Genomic DNA, 15,143 nt, shown 5'->3' on the forward strand with positions numbered 1-15,143 from the left:
TTATCATTCAACCAACATTATTGGCAAACCTAATTTGGAGGGAATTGAGAAAAATTGACTCATGTACCAAGGGTTTTATTGTTCAAAAATCCAATGGTTCGGTAATGCAGGGAGTTTGCAAATGCTAAACCCCTTTTGGAAATGTACTAAGCCCATTTAACAATTAAGAATTTGGAAGGGGAATGTTAATAGAGTCCCTTCTAAATATGTAGTACATCCTTAAGGTATGTATGAAGCTTTGAAACCATACGTGGGCTGAAAAACAGTAACAGGCGGTAGTAACCCAAGGGGACATTTGTGAATCTGAAAGTAAAATGGGGTGCATTAAAAATGCCTTTATTTAAAAGCCATATTTATAACAAGGGGTGGTGATGGACAGAGTCTCTGAATTAAGCAGAATACTCTCACCCAGTCAAGAGATCAGGGCTAGATCCAACACCGTTTTTTAGCTCATTGCACCATCCCAGTTTCAGAACCTGGCTGTATGCAAATTAGTCTGTCCCTGGCCCAGTGCATCATGGGAACAGGGCAGACCAGACTACAAAAGCCAATTCTTACACTGGGAAGGAAACAAGCTTCCGGGGACCGGTTTCTGGCATTTCAGCCGTCTTCGGCCCGGCTTGCTTGAATCCTGATGGTGCAATGAGCAAGGGACTCACATCTGAGTATACCCTTCCACGCTTAGGGTGGACAAAAATATTTATAACAAGGGGTGGTGATGGACAAAGTCTCTGAATTAAGCAGAATACTCTCACCCAGTCAAGAGATCAGGGCTAGATCCAACACCGTTTTTTAGCTCATTGCACCATCCCAGTTTCAGAACCTGGCTGTATGCAAATTAGTCTGTCCCTGGCCCAGTGCATCATGGGAACAGGGCAGACCAGACTACAAAAGCCAATTCTTACACTGGGAAGGAAACAAGCTTCCGGGGACCGGTTTCTGGCATTTCAGCCGTCTTCGGCCCGGCTTGCTTGAATCCTGATGGTGCAATGAGCAAGGGACTCACGTCTGAGTATACCCTTCCACGCTTAGGGTGGACAAAAATATTTATAACAAGGGGTGGTGATGGACAGAGTCTCTGAATTAAGCAGAATACTCTCACCCAGTCAAGAGATCAGGGCTAGATCCAACACCGTTTTTTAGCTCATTGCACCATCCCAGTTTCAGAACCTGGCTGTATGCAAATTAGTCTGTCCCTGGCCCAGTGCATCATGGGAACAGGGCAGACCAGACTACAAAAGCCAATTCTTACACTGGGAAGGAAACAAGCTTCCAGGGACCGGTTTCTGGCATTTCAGCCGTCTTCGGCCCGGCTTGCTTGAATCCTGATGGTGCAATGAGCAAGGGACTCACATCTGAGTATACCCTTCCACGCTTAGGGTGGACAAAAATATTTATAACAAGGGGTGGTGATGGACAGAGTCTCTGAATTAAGCAGAATACTCTCACCCAGTCAAGAGATCAGGGCTAGATCCAACACCGTTTTTTAGCTCATTGCACCATCCCAGTTTCAGAACCTGGCTGTATGCAAATTAGTCTGTCCCTGGCCCAGTGCATCATGGGAACAGGGCAGACCAGACTACAAAAGCCAATTCTTACACTGGGAAGGAAACAAGCTTCCGGGGACCGGTTTCTGGCATTTCAGCCGTCTTCGGCCCGGCTTGCTTGAATCCTGATGGTGCAATGAGCAAGGGACTCACATCTGAGTATACCCTTCCACGCTTAGGGTGGACAAAAATATTTATAACAAGGGGTGGTGATGGACAGAGTCTCTGAATTAAGCAGAATACTCTCACCCAGTCAAGAGATCAGGGCTAGATCCAACACCGTTTTTTAGCTCATTGCACCATCCCAGTTTCAGAACCTGGCTGTATGCAAATTAGTCTGTCCCTGGCCCAGTGCATCATGGGAACAGGGCAGACCAGACTACAAAAGCCAATTCTTACACTGGGAAGGAAACAAGCTTCCGGGGACCGGTTTCTGGCATTTCAGCCGTCTTCGGCCCGGCTTGCTTGAATCCTGATGGTGCAATGAGCAAGGGACTCACATCTGAGTATACCCTTCCACGCTTAGGGTGGACAAAAATGTTTATAACAAGGGGTGGTGATGGACAGAGTCTCTGAATTAAGCAGAATACTCTCACCCAGTCAAGAGATCAGGGCTAGATCCAACACCGTTTTTTAGCTCATTGCACCATCCCAGTTTCAGAACCTGGCTGTATGCAAATTAGTCTGTCCCTGGCCCAGTGCATCATGGGAACAGGGCAGACCAGACTACAAAAGCCAATTCTTACACTGGGAAGGAAACAAGCTTCCGGGGACCGGTTTCTGGCATTTCAGCCGTCTTCGGCCCGGCTTGCTTGAATCCTGATGGTGCAATGAGCAAGGGACTCACATCTGAGTATACCCTTCCACGCTTAGGGTGGACAAAAATATTTATAACAAGGGGTGGTGATGGACAGAGTCTCTGAATTAAGCAGAATACTCTCACCCAGTCAAGAGATCAGGGCTAGATCCAACACCGTTTTTTAGCTCATTGCACCATCCCAGTTTCAGAACCTGGCTGTATGCAAATTAGTCTGTCCCTGGCCCAGTGCATCATGGGAACAGGGCAGACCAGACTACAAAAGCCAATTCTTACACTGGGAAGGAAACAAGCTTCCGGGGACCGGTTTCTGGCATTTCAGCCGTCTTCGGCCCGGCTTGCTTGAATCCTGATGGTGCAATGAGCAAGGGACTCACATCTGAGTATACCCTTCCACGCTTAGGGTGGACAAAAATATTTATAACAAGGGGTGGTGATGGACAGAGTCTCTGAATTAAGCAGAATACTCTCACCCAGTCAAGAGATCAGGGCTAGATCCAACACCGTTTTTTAGCTCATTGCACCATCCCAGTTTCAGAACCTGGCTGTATGCAAATTAGTCTGTCCCTGGCCCAGTGCATCATGGGAACAGGGCAGACCAGACTACAAAAGCCAATTCTTACACTGGGAAGGAAACAAGCTTCCGGGGACCGGTTTCTGGCATTTCAGCCGTCTTCGGCCCGGCTTGCTTGAATCCTGATGGTGCAATGAGCAAGGGACTCACATCTGAGTATACCCTTCCACGCTTAGGGTGGACAAAAATATTTATAACAAGGGGTGGTGATGGACAGAGTCTCTGAATTAAGCAGAATACTCTCACCCAGTCAAGAGATCAGGGCTAGATCCAACACCGTTTTTTAGCTCATTGCACCATCCCAGTTTCAGAACCTGGCTGTATGCAAATTAGTCTGTCCCTGGCCCAGTGCATCATGGGAACAGGGCAGACCAGACTACAAAAGCCAATTCTTACACTGGGAAGGAAACAAGCTTCCGGGGACCGGTTTCTGGCATTTCAGCCGTCTTCGGCCCGGCTTGCTTGAATCCTGATGGTGCAATGAGCAAGGGACTCACATCTGAGTATACCCTTCCACGCTTAGGGTGGACAAAAATATTTATAACAAGGGGTGGTGATGGACAGAGTCTCTGAATTAAGCAGAATACTCTCACCCAGTCAAGAGATTAGGGCTAGATCCAACACCGTTTTTTAGCTCATTGCACCATCCCAGTTTCAGAACCTGGCTGTATGCAAATTAGTCTGTCCCTGGCCCAGTGCATCATGGGAACAGGGCAGACCAGACTACAAAAGCCAATTCTTACACTGGGAAGGAAACAAGCTTCCGGGGACCGGTTTCTGGCATTTCAGCCGTCTTCGGCCCGGCTTGCTTGAATCCTGATGGTGCAATGAGCAAGGGACTCACATCTGAGTATACCCTTCCACGCTTAGGGTGGACAAAAATATTTATAACAAGGGGTGGTGATGGACAGAGTCTCTGAATTAAGCAGAATACTCTCACCCAGTCAAGAGATCAGGGCTAGATCCAACACCGTTTTTTAGCTCATTGCACCATCCCAGTTTCAGAACCTGGCTGTATGCAAATTAGTCTGTCCCTGGCCCAGTGCATCATGGGAACAGGGCAGACCAGACTACAAAAGCCAATTCTTACACTGGGAAGGAAACAAGCTTCCGGGGACCGGTTTCTGGCATTTCAGCCGTCTTCGGCCCGGCTTGCTTGAATCCTGATGGTGCAATGAGCAAGGGACTCACATCTGAGTATACCCTTCCACGCTTAGGGTGGACAAAAATATTTATAACAAGGGGTGGTGATGGACAGAGTCTCTGAATTAAGCAGAATACTCTCACCCAGTCAAGAGATCAGGGCTAGATCCAACACCGTTTTTTAGCTCATTGCACCATCCCAGTTTCAGAACCTGGCTGTATGCAAATTAGTCTGTCCCTGGCCCAGTGCATCATGGGAACAGGGCAGACCAGACTACAAAAGCCAATTCTGGCATTTCAGCCGTCTTCGGCCCGGCTTGCTTGAATCCTGATGGTGCAATGAGCAAGGGACTCACATCTGAGTATACCCTTCCACGCTTAGGGTGGACAAAAATATTTATAACAAGGGGTGGTGATGGACAGAGTCTCTGAATTAAGCAGAATACTCTCACCCAGTCAAGAGATCAGGGCTAGATCCAACACCGTTTTTTAGCTCATTGCACCATCCCAGTTTCAGAACCTGGCTGTATGCAAATTAGTCTGTCCCTGGCCCAGTGCATCATGGGAACAGGGCAGACCAGACTACAAAAGCCAATTCTTACACTGGTAAGGAAACAAGCTTCCGGGGACCGGTTTCTGGCATTTCAGCCGTCTTCTAATTTGCATACAGCCAGGTTCTGAGCTGGGATGGGGCAGTGAGATAAATAACGGTGATGGATCAAGCCCTGATCTTTGGACTGGGTAAGAGTGGTCTGCTTAATTCAGACACTCTGTTCATCACCACCCCCTTTTCTGTATTGTTTTTGGCCACTATAGGTGTGGCAGGGTATACTCAGACATGAGTCCCTTTCTCACTGCTCCATCAGGATTCAAGCAAGCCGGGCCGAAGAGGCTGAAATGCCAGAAACCGGTCCCCGGTAGCTTGTCTCCTTTCTGGTGAAGAATTGGCTTTGTAGTTTGGTCTGCCCTGTTCCCATGATGCACTGGGCCAGGGACAGACTAATTTGCATACAGCCAGGTTCTGAGCTGGGATGGGGCAGTGAGATAAATAACGGTGATGGATCAAGCCCTGATCTTTGGACTGGGTAAGAGTGGTCTGCTTAATTCAGACACTCTGTTCATCACCACCCCCTTTTCTGTATTGTTTTTGGCCACTATAGGTGTGGCAGGGTATACTCAGACATGAGTCCCTTTCTCACTGCTCCATCAGGATTCAAGCAAGCCGGGCCGAAGAGGCTGAAATGCCAGAAACCGGTCCCCGGTAGCTTGTCTCCTTTCTGGTGAAGAATTGGCTTTGTAGTTTGGTCTGCCCTGTTCCCATGATGCACTGGGCCAGGGACAGACTAATTTGCATACAGCCAGGTTCTGAGCTGGGATGGGGCAGTGAGATAAATAACGGTGATGGATCAAGCCCTGATCTTTGGACTGGGTAAGAGTGGTCTGCTTAATTCAGACACTCTGTTCATCACCACCCCCTTTTCTGTATTGTTTTTGGCCACTATAGGTGTGGCAGGGTATACTCAGACATGAGTCCCTTTCTCACTGCTCCATCAGGATTCAAGCAAGCCGGGCCGAAGAGGCTGAAATGCCAGAAACCGGTCCCCGGTAGCTTGTCTCCTTTCTGGTGAAGAATTGGCTTTGTAGTTTGGTCTGCCCTGTTCCCATGATGCACTGGGCCAGGGACAGACTAATTTGCATACAGCCAGGTTCTGAGCTGGGATGGGGCAGTGAGATAAATAACGGTGATGGATCAAGCCCTGATCTTTGGACTGGGTAAGAGTGGTCTGCTTAATTCAGACACTCTGTTCATCACCACCCCCTTTTCTGTATTGTTTTTGGCCACTATAGGTGTGGCAGGGTATACTCAGACATGAGTCCCTTTCTCACTGCTCCATCAGGATTCAAGCAAGCCGGGCCGAAGAGGCTGAAATGCCAGAAACCGGTCCCCGGTAGCTTGTCTCCTTTCTGGTGAAGAATTGGCTTTGTAGTTTGGTCTGCCCTGTTCCCATGATGCACTGGGCCAGGGACAGACTAATTTGCATACAGCCAGGTTCTGAGCTGGGATGGGGCAGTGAGATAAATAACGGTGATGGATCAAGCCCTGATCTTTGGACTGGGTAAGAGTGGTCTGCTTAATTCAGACACTCTGTTCATCACCACCCCCTTTTCTGTATTGTTTTTGGCCACTATAGGTGTGGCAGGGTATACTCAGACATGAGTCCCTTTCTCACTGCTCCATCAGGATTCAAGCAAGCCGGGCCGAAGAGGCTGAAATGCCAGAAACCGGTCCCCGGTAGCTTGTCTCCTTTCTGGTGAAGAATTGGCTTTGTAGTTTGGTCTGCCCTGTTCCCATGATGCACTGGGCCAGGGACAGACTAATTTGCATACAGCCAGGTTCTGAGCTGGGATGGGGCAGTGAGATAAATAACGGTGATGGATCAAGCCCTGATCTTTGGACTGGGTAAGAGTGGTCTGCTTAATTCAGACACTCTGTTCATCACCACCCCCTTTTCTGTATTGTTTTTGGCCACTATAGGTGTGGCAGGGTATACTCAGACATGAGTCCCTTTCTCACTGCTCCATCAGGATTCAAGCAAGCCGGGCCGAAGAGGCTGAAATGCCAGAAACCGGTCCCCGGTAGCTTGTCTCCTTTCTGGTGAAGAATTGGCTTTGTAGTTTGGTCTGCCCTGTTCCCATGATGCACTGGGCCAGGGACAGACTAATTTGCATACAGCCAGGTTCTGAGCTGGGATGGGGCAGTGAGATAAATAACGGTGATGGATCAAGCCCTGATCTTTGGACTGGGTAAGAGTGGTCTGCTTAATTCAGACACTCTGTTCATCACCACCCCCTTTTCTGTATTGTTTTTGGCCACTATAGGTGTGGCAGGGTATACTCAGACATGAGTCCCTTTCTCACTGCTCCATCAGGATTCAAGCAAGCCGGGCCGAAGAGGCTGAAATGCCAGAAACCGGTCCCCGGTAGCTTGTCTCCTTTCTGGTGAAGAATTGGCTTTGTAGTTTGGTCTGCCCTGTTCCCATGATGCACTGGGCCAGGGACAGACTAATTTGCATACAGCCAGGTTCTGAGCTGGGATGGGGCAGTGAGATAAATAACGGTGATGGATCAAGCCCTGATCTTTGGACTGGGTAAGAGTGGTCTGCTTAATTCAGACACTCTGTTCATCACCACCCCCTTTTCTGTATTGTTTTTGGCCACTATAGGTGTGGCAGGGTATACTCAGACATGAGTCCCTTTCTCACTGCTCCATCAGGATTCAAGCAAGCCGGGCCGAAGAGGCTGAAATGCCAGAAACCGGTCCCCGGTAGCTTGTCTCCTTTCTGGTGAAGAATTGGCTTTGTAGTTTGGTCTGCCCTGTTCCCATGATGCACTGGGCCAGGGACAGACTAATTTGCATACAGCCAGGTTCTGAGCTGGGATGGGGCAGTGAGATAAATAACGGTGATGGATCAAGCCCTGATCTTTGGACTGGGTAAGAGTGGTCTGCTTAATTCAGACACTCTGTTCATCACCACCCCCTTTTCTGTATTGTTTTTGGCCACTATAGGTGTGGCAGGGTATACTCAGACATGAGTCCCTTTCTCACTGCTCCATCAGGATTCAAGCAAGCCGGGCCGAAGAGGCTGAAATGCCAGAAACCGGTCCCCGGTAGCTTGTCTCCTTTCTGGTGAAGAATTGGCTTTGTAGTTTGGTCTGCCCTGTTCCCATGATGCACTGGGCCAGGGACAGACTAATTTGCATACAGCCAGGTTCTGAGCTGGGATGGGGCAGTGAGATAAATAACGGTGATGGATCAAGCCCTGATCTTTGGACTGGGTAAGAGTGGTCTGCTTAATTCAGACACTCTGTTCATCACCACCCCCTTTTCTGTATTGTTTTTGGCCACTATAGGTGTGGCAGGGTATACTCAGACATGAGTCCCTTTCTCACTGCTCCATCAGGATTCAAGCAAGCCGGGCCGAAGAGGCTGAAATGCCAGAAACCGGTCCCCGGTAGCTTGTCTCCTTTCTGGTGAAGAATTGGCTTTGTAGTTTGGTCTGCCCTGTTCCCATGATGCACTGGGCCAGGGACAGACTAATTTGCATACAGCCAGGTTCTGAGCTGGGATGGGGCAGTGAGATAAATAACGGTGATGGATCAAGCCCTGATCTTTGGACTGGGTAAGAGTGGTCTGCTTAATTCAGACACTCTGTTCATCACCACCCCCTTTTCTGTATTGTTTTTGGCCACTATAGGTGTGGCAGGGTATACTCAGACATGAGTCCCTTTCTCACTGCTCCATCAGGATTCAAGCAAGCCGGGCCGAAGAGGCTGAAATGCCAGAAACCGGTCCCCGGTAGCTTGTCTCCTTTCTGGTGAAGAATTGGCTTTGTAGTTTGGTCTGCCCTGTTCCCATGATGCACTGGGCCAGGGACAGACTAATTTGCATACAGCCAGGTTCTGAGCTGGGATGGGGCAGTGAGATAAATAACGGTGATGGATCAAGCCCTGATCTTTGGACTGGGTAAGAGTGGTCTGCTTAATTCAGACACTCTGTTCATCACCACCCCCTTTTCTGTATTGTTTTTGGCCACTATAGGTGTGGCAGGGTATACTCAGACATGAGTCCCTTTCTCACTGCTCCATCAGGATTCAAGCAAGCCGGGCCGAAGAGGCTGAAATGCCAGAAACCGGTCCCCGGTAGCTTGTCTCCTTTCTGGTGAAGAATTGGCTTTGTAGTTTGGTCTGCCCTGTTCCCATGATGCACTGGGCCAGGGACAGACTAATTTGCATACAGCCAGGTTCTGAGCTGGGATGGGGCAGTGAGATAAATAACGGTGATGGATCAAGCCCTGATCTTTGGACTGGGTAAGAGTGGTCTGCTTAATTCAGACACTCTGTTCATCACCACCCCCTTTTCTGTATTGTTTTTGGCCACTATAGGTGTGGCAGGGTATACTCAGACATGAGTCCCTTTCTCACTGCTCCATCAGGATTCAAGCAAGCCGGGCCGAAGAGGCTGAAATGCCAGAAACCGGTCCCCGGTAGCTTGTCTCCTTTCTGGTGAAGAATTGGCTTTGTAGTTTGGTCTGCCCTGTTCCCATGATGCACTGGGCCAGGGACAGACTAATTTGCATACAGCCAGGTTCTGAGCTGGGATGGGGCAGTGAGATAAATAACGGTGATGGATCAAGCCCTGATCTTTGGACTGGGTAAGAGTGGTCTGCTTAATTCAGACACTCTGTTCATCACCACCCCCTTTTCTGTATTGTTTTTGGCCACTATAGGTGTGGCAGGGTATACTCAGACATGAGTCCCTTTCTCACTGCTCCATCAGGATTCAAGCAAGCCGGGCCGAAGAGGCTGAAATGCCAGAAACCGGTCCCCGGTAGCTTGTCTCCTTTCTGGTGAAGAATTGGCTTTGTAGTTTGGTCTGCCCTGTTCCCATGATGCACTGGGCCAGGGACAGACTAATTTGCATACAGCCAGGTTCTGAGCTGGGATGGGGCAGTGAGATAAATAACGGTGATGGATCAAGCCCTGATCTTTGGACTGGGTAAGAGTGGTCTGCTTAATTCAGACACTCTGTTCATCACCACCCCCTTTTCTGTATTGTTTTTGGCCACTATAGGTGTGGCAGGGTATACTCAGACATGAGTCCCTTTCTCACTGCTCCATCAGGATTCAAGCAAGCCGGGCCGAAGAGGCTGAAATGCCAGAAACCGGTCCCCGGTAGCTTGTCTCCTTTCTGGTGAAGAATTGTCTTTGTAGTTTGGTCTGCCCTGTTCCCATGATGCACTGGGCCAGGGACAGACTAATTTGCATACAGCCAGGTTCTGAGCTGGGATGGGGCAGTGAGATAAATAACGGTGATGGATCAAGCCCTGATCTTTGGACTGGGTAAGAGTGGTCTGCTTAATTCAGACACTCTGTTCATCACCACCCCCTTTTCTGTATTGTTTTTGGCCACTATAGGTGTGGCAGGGTATACTCAGACATGAGTCCCTTTCTCACTGCTCCATCAGGATTCAAGCAAGCCGGGCCGAAGAGGCTGAAATGCCAGAAACCGGTCCCCGGTAGCTTGTCTCCTTTCTGGTGAAGAATTGGCTTTGTAGTTTGGTCTGCCCTGTTCCCATGATGCACTGGGCCAGGGACAGACTAATTTGCATACAGCCAGGTTCTGAGCTGGGATGGGGCAGTGAGATAAATAACGGTGATGGATCAAGCCCTGATCTTTGGACTGGGTAAGAGTGGTCTGCTTAATTCAGACACTCTGTTCATCACCACCCCCTTTTCTGTATTGTTTATTTAAAAGCCATCACAGACACAGTAGTGTGCTGACTCCACAAGCAACCACTTTAACCAAATGGATTATTAATACATGAACCTCAGTATTTCCTATATATTGCTGAAATGTAGTCTAATATTTTTGTCATGTGGTGTAAATATTTGTTTCTATTATTTAATTTTCAATTTCAATATTGTCATGGAATGTACCTATTCTTTTTGTCAAACATATTGAAATATCTTTGTCACAATTTTTGGGGCATTCTAAAAAGTGTTTTCACTCTCTAACTTAAAGCTTCCTAAGAAAAATACTGACGCACAGTCCTGGTTTCTCCTAGATCATTTAGCTTTCTCACTAAAACAAGCCCAATATTGATTTGAGAGAGGTGGTTATTGAAGTCATACGCACTGGGTTTAGCTTACAAAAGTCAAATATAGAACTTCCTTTATCTTTAGAAATAATACTTGCAAAAGTTTATGTCCAATAATTTCAGATAATTTACTGATAAAGATATCAGATAAAGATCCCCTAATTTCTTATACCTTGTGGTATCATAAATGTGCTAGAATTAACAGACTTCTCTTCTAGATAAATCCAGGTTTGAGAAGGTATTAAATGCAATTATCAACCTTCTGTTATTTTAACACATTTTCTCAGTGCACAGAGTATTTTTCCTACATTGATCACAACATTTCAAGCAATGGCCTGTGCTTAAACGTACAATGAAGGGGTAAAAATGTATTTCTACCACAATCAAGAAACCCTTGGGTCTATGAGGATTACTGTTGCAAATGAAGACCTAGCTAAGATAAAATATCCCTTTAAAGAGAAGATTTCCCTCACCCACCATAGTTGGCATGCTTCCTCATTCGGAATCTTCTCCCACCATTATACCTAGTTACAGTACAGGGTACAGCCCCCTCACTGAGAGGGAGGAGTTCAGGCATGTTTTGTTATAGAGAATGGTATACGAAATACCACAAAAATGAGCTCAGGGTAGTGGGGGCAGCAGAGTGAAAGTTAATAAGAGGTCAACATGTTTCAGCCTATTAACCCTCCAAAGAGGTGTTTGCTGCTTTCTTCAGGACCTAATCAAAAGTGCTGCTGTTCATTGTACTCAAATAATAACAATCATTGGCATAGCCAATAGGTCTCGCCTTTAGGACCTTATAAGTGTTTAGCCATGCAGATCCAGTAACAATGTGAAAAAATGTGTCTTAAAAAAGAAGACTATAAACTAACTAAGCTAGACGTGACTTTATAACTGGTTATTCAAATGTTTCTGGAGGTTTAGTATATATAAAAAACTCCTTTTTTATGGCCTGTCATATAAAATTGATGCTCTAAATTTTGGTAAGAGTACACAATTTCAAAATATTCAATTCTGCTTTTATATCAATTTACTTTTGAAAGCTTAAAGTGAAAGAGAATTCTAAATGTCATTTGCTTATGAGTAGGCTCTAATGACTATTTCCGGATGACAATGTAGTTAGCATTTTTTTGTAAAAGATGTGTTAGAAGTATGGGTAGGGAAAATGGCTATTTTGGCCAAAGGCTCCCCTTTCTTTATGCATGCTAGTTTTAATTTGTACACAGAATCACAATTTTTTATGTGGTACACTATCATGTTAGATGAATCGGTTTTACCCTTTTGATAAGCAAGAGATGACGATGAACCGTTTTTTCGTCCCTGGTTTTAAATGGATTCAGGTTGGAACAGACGAGGTGTTGGTTGACTGCCTCAGAAAATAGTTGTTTCCCGCATGCTGCTTTCATGCGACTTAAATCCCTTCAGTCCAAGAGGCGGCTGCATGCCTGCAGATATGGCCAGATCAGTACTTGGCTGGTTCAGTTCACCAGTGGGGCTAGAATAGAAGCTGTTAAGGGCAGGGGCTTAGCTTCCTATTGGTGCAGCAGGTGCAGTGGCACCAGGCCCCAGGCGCCTTAAAGGCCCACTGAACCCTGATAACTGCTGTTTGTCACAGTTCAAACAAAGGCCTGAGGGGCCCACAGAACAATGATTATTGCTGTTTTCCACAGTCCAAACAGAGGGCAGGTGTCACATTTCCTTTCTTGCCTTAGGGCCCAGGGCACACTGGCTAGGCCACTGGTTAAGGATGCCTTGGGGAAGAGGTGGGGAGACAGGTGGATATTAAAACAGCTCGACAATGACTTCATGCCTGGGTATTAAAGTATTCATTGCAATTAAGGACTGAAGCAGGAATAGATCTCATAATATAGGGAGGCCTACTTACAAATGCAGCTCGATAAGCGGCTGCCTTTTAACATCTCACTTATCACCTCTCCTAATTTACAGTTTTATTTTAGATGCAGACTTAAATCGTGACCTTTGAATATGTTTATCTATCTTTAGGTTCCAAATGGCCCATCTTTTCCATATGCAAGTATCAGACAGGTCGGGAACACCCAATGGCGTTGAACTTCATAAAGCCACATTAATCACTGGTCTTGAAATGCAAATGGAAGCATTAGGCACGCAGAGGTGTATTCTACGTAATCTCATTATGTACCTTAGTATACAAGTAGTACCACATTCTTTGTATACCTGAATTAAATAGGCACACAAAATAGTACTGTATTTAAAGGCCCAGTTCAGAATTACAGGGAAGGTGCACTGTCCCAGACTACACAACAGTGCAGTCTTCAGTGGGTGCTGTCATGTCACACAGGGGGAGTACACCAGATTATGCTGAAAAAAGCATGTGGTGCCCCAACGTAGGTACCCTTGTAAACCACCAGTCTGCTTACAAAGTAAACCGTCTGGCAGCTATTAAACGAGGTGGCACGTTTCCCATGAAGGTGGTTGGGGTCTGTCACCATCCTGTCAGGTGGGGGTATACAATCAGTGTGCCTCCTAACTGCTTGTTTGCCCTTTCGCCCGTGTCAATAATACAGTGCAGTTGCAAGACAAAAGGTTTCCCCACATTTGAATGTGGCCATGCCCAATACAAAGGAAAGCATGCCCGCTGAGAATCTCTCCTACTTGATCCACACTACATAAAGGGCTATGGAAGTGTCTGCAGCCTCTTCTGTAGAACAAAAGCCAAAATGCCCATGGGACGCAGAAAGAGGGTGCACTCTGATGCTTCATCATGTACGAAGCCTTTGGCGTTCGTCTGTACTAAGCGAGTGACAGAGTTTAGTGGAGTGTTTATTGCCCTCTATGTCACTCTACTTCTAAGCACCTACTACAACTTGGACAGTGGTTACTGTCATATGCTCACCTACATTATGCTTAATATAAATAGCACAAAATGTCGGCGTTTGTGTCTGCCTACAATGTGGACCTGATACAAATAACAGTACCTACAAGGTGGATGTTACAATTCAACAAGAGTCTAAAATACTTCAGCACAACTGACTTTGCATCAATATTACGGGGCATCAGTCTTGATGGCAAGCCAACTTTGTATACATTATTATCAGAGACTATACTTGCCTCTTGGATACAACTTTACAACAGAATTTTATGAATTTTCGTACAGTTGTATTTATATAATAAAACAACCTACCCACAATAATTGATCTATCTATTCATCTTTTTGGGTTCTGGAGTAGCATGCTACTCGTTGAGGGGTAGCAAGCGCTATATAAATGAAAACCCTTCCCTCTTCTATCCCTCCACTCTCTTTTTCAACTCAACTAACAGACCAACATTTCCAGCTCTCAAATACATTTTATATTTCCCTACACTAATTCACCACTAATCATTTTTGGATCCTGGAGTAGCGTGCTACTCGCCGAAAAAGCGCTTCAAATTGACCCTAACGCACTTCGCTGCTCGCAGAACTCCACGTTGAGCGGTTGACTTTTTTTGACACTTTGCGGAGCTCTTCATTGAGGAACACCGCCTAGGCCTAATCTTATCATGAAAATCTAGATTTCAGTCATATGTTAAGAAACAAGTGTGAGTAGAAACCTTTTGGGTGGAGAAAATGTAAGACATTCATATTGTGAATTTTTTGTTAATTAGTTGATGTTTGCAAGTACGAACACTTCTCTGTGTCAAGTAAAGACCTTGAGAGTTTTGTAACTTTCAGATACTCAAATTGTGAATTTTGTTGCAATTAAAACATTTTCAAGGCCTGAAATTTCTTTGGATGTTGCATGCGGACAGCCTAAGTTATCCTCCAAGAATTTCTTGATTAATCCTATTGCAACTACAATATGTGCTCTCTCATGTAAAGTCAGATCGTTAAAAGCTTTTCTGCAACTCAAGATACGCCTTACTTTTCACCTCATGTGGATGCATTTCTCATGTTTAGTGAGATCTCCTTTCTGAGTATAACGTTTCTGGCTTTCCCCTTCTGTATAAGGCTTTAGTCCAGTGTGAATTCTCTCATGTGAAGTGACATTGTATTCGTGATTAAACCTTATCTGACATTCAGAACACACATAAGGCTTTTTTCTTCCCTGTGAGTTTGCTCCTGAAAAGTGAGAAGTAATTTGTGACCAAAACTTTGTTTGCATTTCGAGCACTCATAAGGTTTTTCCCCACAGTGAGATCTCTCATGAAGCATAACTCTGTCTTTCAGATTTAAGCTTTTATGGCATAAGGATTTTCTCCAGTGTGGAGTTTCTCTTGGTGAGATAGCGTTTTTCTCTGCAGCTTTTCTGGCATTCAGAGCACTCATAAGGTTTTCATCAGTATAGAGTTGATTATGGTTAATGAGGCTGTGCCTATCAAAAAATAGGAATTTCTGCCATTCACAGCATAGGTAATGTTTTTTCCCTGTGTGCGTCTGCTCATGT

At 46.1% G+C, this 15,143-nt stretch overlaps 1 protein-coding gene across 1 annotated transcript in view; it reads right to left on the reverse strand.

The window, feature by feature from the left end:
- Positions 1-15,143, reverse strand: part of LOC144805832 (uncharacterized) — a 110,415-nt gene that overhangs the window by 75,043 nt on the left and 20,229 nt on the right. The window lies entirely within an intron of this gene.

The sequence above is a fragment of the Lissotriton helveticus genome, assembly GCF_964261635.1.
Source record: "Lissotriton helveticus chromosome 1_1 unlocalized genomic scaffold, aLisHel1.1 SUPER_1_unloc_29, whole genome shotgun sequence".
Taxonomy (NCBI): Eukaryota; Metazoa; Chordata; class Amphibia; order Caudata; family Salamandridae; genus Lissotriton; species Lissotriton helveticus.